We start from the raw sequence: 9,714 nt of genomic DNA, 5'->3' as shown, positions 1-9,714 counted from the left end.
AGGCAAAACTTTTATTTGAAGTTCCCCAAATAACGGGAGTAGAAGAGTCCAAAAGAGACGGGGTCTCGCTATGTTGCCCAGGCTGGAGTGCAGTGGCTATTCACAGGCGCGATCCCACTACTGATCAGCACGGGAGTTTTGACCTGCTCCGTTTCCGACCTGGGCCGGTTCACCCCTCCTTAGGCAACCTGGTGGCCCCCCGCTCCCGGGAGGTCACCATATTGATGCCGAACTTAGTGCGGACACCCGATCGGCATAGCGCACTACAGCCCAGAACTCCTGGACTCAAGCGATCCTCCCACCTCAGCCTCCCGAGTAGCTGGGACTACAGGCGCGCGCCACCGCGCCCGGCGATCAGAATGGTGGCAGAAAGATACTAAAGGCTGAGGTGTGGTGACGTCATCGGAGGAGGGGCAAAACTGGGCGGTTCAGAGCTTGAACACGCCTCGCTCGAGGCGGTCCGGAGTCTGGGGCCATATTTCGTCACCCCGGCGGGGTTACAGTTCTGCTTTATAATAGACTAAGCGAGGAATCCAAAGCGTACTTCTGTGGCGTGGTCTCACTAAGGTTTGTTCCAAACCCTGTTTGTATTTACCCGGAAACGGTCAGGTCAGTAAACTCTTAAGTGATCCTCGTTGTATCCAGAAACGCAGTGAGAAAGTAAAGGAAGTGCTTAATGCCTGGTCCCCCGGCATTATCTTGCTTCAGCAGACTTGAATACGTGTGGCATCTTTTGGAAGATGTCATTTTATTTATTTTAAATAAAATTTTATTTTAAGAGGGAACCATTTACCTAAATCTTCCATTTTCCACAATAAGCAAATTTAGGAGATGTTTGCGCTGTACGAAGGGGAATAAACTATAGTAACTGAAGTTGGAGGTCCGCAAAAGGGTCGGAGGCCAGCTCAATCTGAATTATTGGAAGGAGGGGAACCTGGGGCTGTTGCCTGCTTTCGCCTTCTCATGTTCGTTGTCCCTGTTGTTGAAGAAAAAAAATAGTAACTGGGTAACTGTGTAAGATTTGGGCGAAGAATTTCGATTTGACGGCTTGGAGGCATTTTGGAACAAGCTTAGGTTAAGGGATGGAGGGGAAGAAAGAAAAAAGAAAAAAATACAACCGGAGTAGTTCTGCTGCAGCAGAAATTTCATTTTTCCTCGTGGGCAGTCTTTCCTCCCCCCTCCCCTCTTTTTTTTTCCCCTAAAAATGAGTCTGAGCTTTCCTCTCCACCTCGGTCCTTGAGGTAGGTAACTTAAAGACCATCAGATAAAAACTTTCAACTCTTCTTTCAACTCCTTGCCACTCCCCTTCTCTAAATTTATCTTTACAGAGTCAGGGAATAACAACCCCCTGTTGTACCTTCTTAACTCAAACCCAGTAGTTCAGAATTCTTGTCTCTGGCTTTGTGTGTGTGTGTCTCTCTCAGAGATTCTGAGTTCTTTCACCTTAAAAAACAACCCTCCCGTTTCCCCCTTTGACTCTGCCTCTTTCAAAATGGAATAAAGCGGGAGGGGCCAAAGAATGAGGCATACATTAAAGTACATTACAGGCATATATTAAAGTACATTGATTGAAAGCAAAAGGACTCTACAATGTAAATAAACTGAAGTTAATGAGCCTCCCTTGAGAAATTAAGAGGGAATGTTGCAGAATGATAGTTTTCCCCAAAGTCTGTTTCAACCTTTTATTACCCTGATAAATTTATAGTTGGACACAGGAAGTTCCAGTTAGAGACCACATTTCCCAGTTGACCTTACAACCTAGTGTGGTTAAGTTCTCACCAGTGGAACAAGAATGAAGTGTTACAGGTGATCTGTAACTCTTGCTTAAAAATAAATCGTTGCCCTCCGTTTCTGCTCTTTTGAGGTTGGAGGTCCGCAAAAGTGTCGGAGGCCAACTCAATCTGAATTATTGGAAGGAGGGAAACCTAGGGCTGTTGCCTGCTTTCGCCTTCTCATGTTCGTTGTCCCTGCTCCAGCGCTAGGTGGCGCCAGTGCACACCCGCTGTAGCGCTCCAGCTTTAACCAAGCAAAGGAGGAAAAATATCTCACCCAGAGGATGCGAAAACTTGCAGAGGAAAGAAACCAGGATGCGTGAATGAAAATGGAGCTGAACCACCCTGCTAGTCAGAACCATTCCTATCTCTGGTCTGTTACAAGAGTAAAAAGTCTCTATTTCCTTTAAATCAATATATATTGGTGGGGCCTCTTTATTTTTACAGCATACTCTTAACTTTTTCAGATAAATTCACAGAAGAAAACTTTAAAAAATATATTCTTAGTTGTAGATGGACATAATGCCTTTTATTTTATGAATTTATTTTTATGTGGTTTTGAAGATCAAACCTAGGGTCTCGCATGTGCTAGGCGAGTGCTATACCACTGAGCTACAACCCCAGCCAAGAAAATTCTTCATAGCTAGAACTTCTAAAGGACAAGAACCAAAAGAGCTGCAGCATCTACAGGGCATCCTAATGGGTGGATCATTTTTTTTTAAATACTTTATTTTTTAATTTTCGGCGGACACATGTTGGTTTGTATGTGGTGCTGAGGATCAAACTCGGGCCGCACGCATGCCAGGCGAGCAAGCTACCACTTGAGCCACATCCCCAGCCCCGAGTGGATCATCTTTACCCGTCTGTAAGATTAAAAAAAAAGAAACAAGTCCTGTATTTTCCTACATTCTCTATATTTGTATCCATTTTATTATTTTGTAAATGAAAATTTTCTTCCTTTCTCAGTTGTCCCTGTATTTTCAGTGGCAGTAAATCTCGTCTTATGAATCGATAAAATCTTTTGTTTTATGATGGTTTAGGTTGAACCACCATCAATTACATTAACCCCCACTTCACCATTGCTTTATGAATTAGTGACAGACATATATTCAGTGCTAAGTCAATTATGCCTAAGCTCCAATCAGTTGTTTACATTTTTAAATTTGAGTTTTAGATTTTTATTTTGTATGGTTGTTTTATTTTAAAAGAGACAAGTGTCTTGATATGTTGCCCAGACTAACCCCAAACTTCTGGACTGAAGCCGCCCTCCTACTGTAGCCTTCCGTGAGGCTGAGGCTACAAATCGGTGTCACAGCGCCAGCGAGGGCAACAGTTGTGACTTTTTAACACTGCAGAAAACAAGGCAATGTCGGTCTTAAGGTGGGGTTTGCGCTTTCAAAATGTAAACCGTCAATTCTGTGGCTCCAAACATCAGAATAGATAAGGCCTTCATCTCGGATGGAGTCTCAATTTGTCTAAAAAACTCGATACCAGGAACCCCCAGACGTTTACAAATTAGTTCTTTGGGGGTGTTAAATGAAGAAGAGCAAGAGGTCAGATGAAAAGAAAAGGCTTTCTGCCCTGGTCGGGAAAGATGGTGTGTGGCCACATAGGGCCTGGGACTCGAAACCTCAGCAGCTACCAAGGGAGGAGCACAGGGCAAGGCAGAAGTTGGACAAAGGCCCCAATTGCTGGGCCCTGAGAGCACCCTAGGAGGCGACCCGATGCAGCTAAAGAGGACCGGGCAGCGGTCCCAGAAAAACAAGTGAAAGAGGCGCAACCCGGGGACCATTGCCAGCCGGTATCCTAGCCCAAGCAGAGGAGAACAGAAGCCAAGACCTGGGACCAGGACACGCGGAGCCCCAGGCGAAGAGGCGGAGAGTGGCGCAGAGAAGCTGGAACTGCCTGAAAAAGCAGGGCGGGACCGCGGCCGCAGGAAGGGGCGGCGTGGGCGGGGCGGGGCGGGCCGGGGGCGGTGGCGGCGGCCAACCCGGGATCCGTGCTGACAAATTACCCTGAGTGACCTGAGTTCGTAGGTTTAGCGATTACACTCTTGTCTGCGCCCTCCTACGACAGCCATCCTTTCCCCACCCTGGACAGAGTGTCTGTTCTCTGCCGTTTATCACAGTGGGATCACCTACTAGTACCAACAGGATTTTCATTAGGGCAAGTTATTTGCATTTCAGGGCCATGCCCTTGTGGGCTGACCCAGATTCCATTATACTTAATGAGGTATGAATTAATTAGAACTTCACTTTGACACACGTTTTCCGACCACACTGTGCTCTGAGGAAGAACCTTTAATGTGGTTAATACACATATCGATTCATAAACTGATTTTTTGTGACAGGTTTTTTAACTCAGAATAAATCCTGATATTGGACAAAGTTACTTATCCAATGTCATGCTTGGTGCTTGCTAGGGGATGCTTTATAAATTATGTTTTCATAATTCGCATTGTTAATAATTAAGAATATATTGTGTTACACTGTGGTTTCTGTGTATCACATTTTATGACTGAAGGGATTCACACTTTCCTCAGGGATTGCTTTGGGAGCTAATGCATCTTGAAAGTAGCTCTGTTTATACAGAGAATACTGAAAGCACATGCTGCTGTATCTACTTAACTGACAACCCCCCTCCCAATGACAAAGCTCTAATACATTTTGTGGCACAGCTCATTTCCCAAGGGGGAGCATAGCCTGGGGTACAAAAAGAAATAAAGGGAAAACCACTGTTACAGGAGACGGTCTATAGTCACCATGATATATTGATAAACAATGTTACATAGTACAGAAGAGTATTTGTATAATCAAGAAAAATAAATATAAATCCTGATTTATTCTCATTTTCAAAATTAATATTAATGATCTTGCATATTAAAATAATAATACAAACTAGAAAATCATAAGAATTATGTTCTTTTGATTGTAAGATTTTATTAAAATAGTGAGTCCCTTTGTGCATTCATTCATTCATCCATTGGCTCTATATCATTAGTTATTACGGAAATACAATCAAAACCACAATGAGTCAGGCATGTGGCACCTGCATGTGGCACCTACCTGTAATCCCAGATACTTGGGAGGTTGAGGCAGGAGGATGGAAAGTTGAAAGCCAGCCTTAGCAATTTAGTGAGACCTTGTATCAAAATAAAATAAAAAAGGTTAAGGATGTAGTTCATTGGTAAAGTACTGTGGAGTTCAATCCCCAGTATTAAAACAAACAAACCCAACAACAAATAAACAAAAACCAACAATGAGATGCAACTTCATGCCTACTAGAATCACCACAGCAACAACAATAACAAAAATCCAATCCTAGATATAGACCCCAAAAATTTTTTAAAAGAGGGGGACAAACAGATATTTGTACCAACGTTTGGGGAATCATTCATAAAGTTAAAAGGTGAAAGCAACCCAAGTGTCCACCAATAGATGAATGAGTAAACAAAATTTGGTATTATAGAATATTATCCAGTCATATTAGGAAATGAAGTTCTGACACATGCTACAACATGGAAGAATCTTGAAAACATAAAGTGATATAAGCCAGAGATAAGAAAAAAAAAGCCATTGTATAATTCCATTTATGTGAAATATTTAGAATATGCAAATAGATAGAGATAGGAAGTAGAAGTTGGGGAAAGTGGGGAATGGGGAGTTATTGCTTATCTTGTATAGAATTTCTATTTGGGGTGATAAAAGTTTTAGAAATAGTAATAATGGATGCATAACTTTATAAATGTAATGAATGTTTCTGACTTGTACACTTGTACACTTTCAATATATGTGTATATATAATATTTGTGGGTCTATTTCTGGGTTATCCATTGTGTTCCTCTGATTTATGCATCTATCCCTTCATCAACATCGAACAGTCTTTATTACAATAGTCTTGAAGTTGGGCAGACTGATCCCTTCTACTTTTATTTTTGAAAATCATTTTAGTTATTCTGTTTCTTTTATCTTTCCATATAAATTATGTAATCTTATCAACATCTATAAAGACTCTTTCTGGGATTTTTGATAGAAATTGAATTAAGCCTGGAGAAAATGGGCATCTTTACCATGTTGAATCTTCTAATCCATGAGCATGGTTATCTCACTATATATTAGATATCCTTTGACTTAGTGATTTAATGTTTCCACTTGGTTCTTCACTTTATACCTTCTTTTTAAATTTTTGTTGTTGTTGTTGTTGTTGTATTGGGGATTGAACCCAGATGTGCTGAACAACTGAGCCACATCCCTAGCCCTTTTAAATTTTTATTTTGAGACAGGGTCTCATTAAGTTGTTTAGGGTCTTGTTAAATTACTGAGGCTGACTTAGAACTTGTGATCCTCCTGCCTCAGCCTCCCAAAATGACAGGATTACAGACATGCCCCCCTGTACCCTGCTCATTACATCTTCTGTATCTCTGCTAAGACTTCCTACTTATTTGCTGAGACTTTATATTTTCACTCGTTTCAATTGTGTTAGTAATTGCTCATTAAAGCATCTTTATGCTGGCTACTGTAAGATCTTTATCAGTCTAACATCTTTTTCATCTTGGTGCTGGCATTTCTTTTTTTTAATTTTTAATACCTTTTAAAAAATATTTATACATTTTTTAGTTGTAGTTGAACACAATCTCTCTATTTCGTTTATTTATTTTTATGTAGTGCTGAGGATCGAACCCAGGGCTCCTGCACGCTGAGCCACAATCCCAGCCCCAGGGCTGGCATTTCTTAATTGTTTTTTTTTTGTTGTTGTTGTTGTTGTATTCAGTTTGAGATCTTGCTGTTATGAGTGATTTTTGTTGAGATCTGACTATTTCGGACATTATAAAACTCTGCATCTTATTTTTTTAATATTTATTTTTAAATTGTAGTTGGATGTAATACATTTATTTATTTATTTTTATGAGGATTTGAACCCAGGGCCTCGCACGTGCTAGGTGAGCATTCTATGGATGAGCCACAACCCCAGCTCCTCTGCATCTTATTTAACCCGATTTTAGCTGGCTTCCCCTGACACCTCTCCAACAGGAAAAGGGGAATACCACCTTGTTACTGCTAGATGGGGACAGAAGTACAGTTTACCCAATTGGCCTCTACTGACACTTTAGGATGGTGACTCCTTAGTGCTAGGAAGGAGTGAAAGTACTTGCTCCCCAAAGTCTCCAGTGATACCTCCCTCACTGGAAAGGGTAGTTATGCCTTATTACTGTTCCCCATGTGGTTTTTATGTGCTTTCCATTATGAAGGTATGATTGATTAAATTATTGGTCATCTCAATCGCCAGACCCTCCCCCTTTCTGTGAGGTCTGAAGAAGAGGCTGACAATTTCAAACTTAATCACAAGGTTGAGTCCTCTGGCAACCAGCCCCCTCCTTCAAGAATCACTTCATTAGCATAAACTCCAGTGTGATCAGAAGGGGCTTATTATGAATAACAAAAGATATTCCTCTCACCCCTATCACTTAGCAAATTTCAAGGGTTTTAGAAGCTTTGTGCCAGGAACTAGGGACAAATATCTATATCTATATATATCTATATATATATCTATATATATATCTATATATATATATCTATATATATATATCTATATATATAGATATATACATATTTCTTATTATTTTATAATATCACAGGAGGTAAAGTGGTGGCTGGCCTCCTTATGGGAAAAGTCCTGACTCCCCACTAGGCCTCATCTGACACCACCCCAGCAGGGAGCGGGAGGGGTGCCCTTTCTGCCAGTGGGTGGTAGAAGTCCAGGTTCCCACTTAGTCTCTGTTGACACCCAGAATTTGGGTGGGGCTCATCACCACCTAGCAGTGATGAAGGTCTCTGTTCCCTGCTCCATCTGGTGGGGGTGCAGCAGGTTGGACACAGCATTAAGAGTCCAGCAAGTATGAAAGCCTAGTCTCCCATCTGGCCTTTGCTACCATGGATAGAGTGTGGCCACAGATTTTTATTAGTAGTTGGCTGGAGTAAAGTGGTTTAGTTTCTAGAAGTTTTCTGTCTTCCTAGGTTGTCCCTATCCTGGTCCTTTGGCTCAAAAGAGCAGACTTCTCTTGGGGCATTTCTTTTTTCCTTTTCTTTTTTTGGTTTCGGTTTTGATTTTGGGCATTTCCAGGTTGTCAGCTTCTTAAACTCTAAGTCTTAGAGATATAAGGAAAAAGTGAAACCCAGAGAATTTACCACTTTGCTATTACTTAAATCTACAGGTCCCTCAGCAGTTAAACCTTCTCTTTACCTTTCAGAGTCTTGTGTGTAATGCCTAATTTTCAGTTGTCTGTAGAAGGAAAAATATATATATATATATATTATACATTATACATCTATATCTATAGGTATAGATATATCTACTCCATCTTCCTGGAAGCAGATATCTACTGTATTTATTTTTATGAAAAACTCCAGCTGGGGCTAGGGTTGTAGCTCAGTGGTAGAGCTCTTGCCTCACACGTGTGAGGCCCTGGGTTTGATTCTCAGCACCACATTAAATAAATAAAAATAGAGATATTGTGTCCATCTACAACTGAAAAAAAAAAAAAAAAACTCCAGCTAGGCATGGTGGCACATACTTGTAATCCCAGTAACTGGGGAGGCTGAGGCAGGAGGATAGCAAACTGGAGGCCTGCCTGGGCAATTTACTGAGGCCCTATCTCAAAAAGGACTGAGGGCATGGATCAGTGGTACATTGTCCTGGGTTCAATCTTCAGCAACACACACACACACACACACACACACACACACACGCGGGTCTTTGATGTCCTTTTTTCTTCTCCATTAAGAAAACTACCTGTTAGGCACAGTGGTGCATGCCGTAATCCCAGTGACTCAGGAGGTTGAGGCAGAAGGATCCCTAGTTCAAAGCCAGCCTCCGCAATTTAGTGAGGCCCTAAATAATTTAGGGAGACCCTGTCTCAAAATAAAATATACAAAAAGGCTGGAGATGTGGCTCAGTTTTTAAGCACCCCTTGGTTTAACCCCTGATAAAAGAAAGAGAGGAAGAAAGAAAAGAAAGAAAGAAAACTGCTTGAGGCGGGTGTAGTGGTGCATTCCTATAACCTCAGTGACTCTGGAGGCTGAGGTAAGGGGGATACAAGTTAGAGGCCAGCCTAAGCAATTTATTGAGATCATCAGCAATTTAGCAAAACCCTGTTTTAAAAATAAAACAAAAGGACTAGGGATGTATCTCAGTGGTAAAGCACTCCTCGGTTCAATTCCAGGGGTGTTGGGGAGAACCCACTTCTGTAGCATGAAGGAATTTATTAAATTATTCCAAGAGTGCTACAAAGCAATTTAGGGAAGCTAGATCACAGATTTGTTTAATTTCTTTATATACCAAATTAAACTTGTCAGTCCACTCCTATTCCTTCTAGTAGTGATTTTATGATAAATAGTAATGGTAATTTATGTCATATATATTAGATCTTATTATAGCATATATATTATAATTCTCTTGAGGCATTAGTCTGTGACTTTGATGCATTTACTTTATTTGGTTGTTAAAATTTATGTTTTGTCTGCATACTACTTTCCCTGGACACATTTTGTAAAGCTATAACTTCTGTTTTTATGTAACAGAAACTTACTAGAGTTTCCTTTAGCCAAAAAAAAGCTAATAATATAAAGTGTGTCTCATGAACTCAAAGGTTGGCATGCAGACAGACCCAAAGGAGGACCTGGAATTATGGGGAATAGTCTCTTCTCTTTTCCACACATCTTCTTCTTTCTTTTTCTCAGAAAATTAGCTTCTATTGCCTGCCTGTATTCAAAGAATAGTCTGTGACACAGACACTAGAGAGATGTAGATACACTGAGAATAGACTGATATAGTCTTCAGATCTGATTCTAAATTCTCAGGAGTAAGAATCTGAGCAACCAATTTTGTGTGGTCATGGATATGTGTGTGAGGGATTGCATGGAAAATTAGGAATATATTTCTGTAT

The 9,714-nt window shown here is 40.9% G+C and overlaps 1 long non-coding RNA gene across 1 annotated transcript; it reads left to right on the top strand.

The window, feature by feature from the left end:
• The first annotated feature begins 429 nt into the window (after window positions 1-429).
• Window positions 430-2,187, top strand: LOC125615230. Its single transcript, XR_007345778.1, has 2 exons — window positions 430-609; window positions 1,977-2,187. It is a non-coding gene; the product is annotated as an uncharacterized LOC125615230 (long non-coding RNA).
• The last annotated feature ends 7,527 nt before the right edge of the window (window positions 2,188-9,714 follow it).

Source organism: Marmota marmota, unplaced genomic scaffold (genome assembly GCF_001458135.2).
Source record: "Marmota marmota marmota unplaced genomic scaffold, marMar, whole genome shotgun sequence".
Lineage (NCBI taxonomy): Eukaryota > Metazoa > Chordata > Mammalia > Rodentia > Sciuridae > Marmota > Marmota marmota.
Note: the sequence above shows the minus strand (reverse complement) of the source record. Positions and strands in the feature narration are given on the sequence as shown.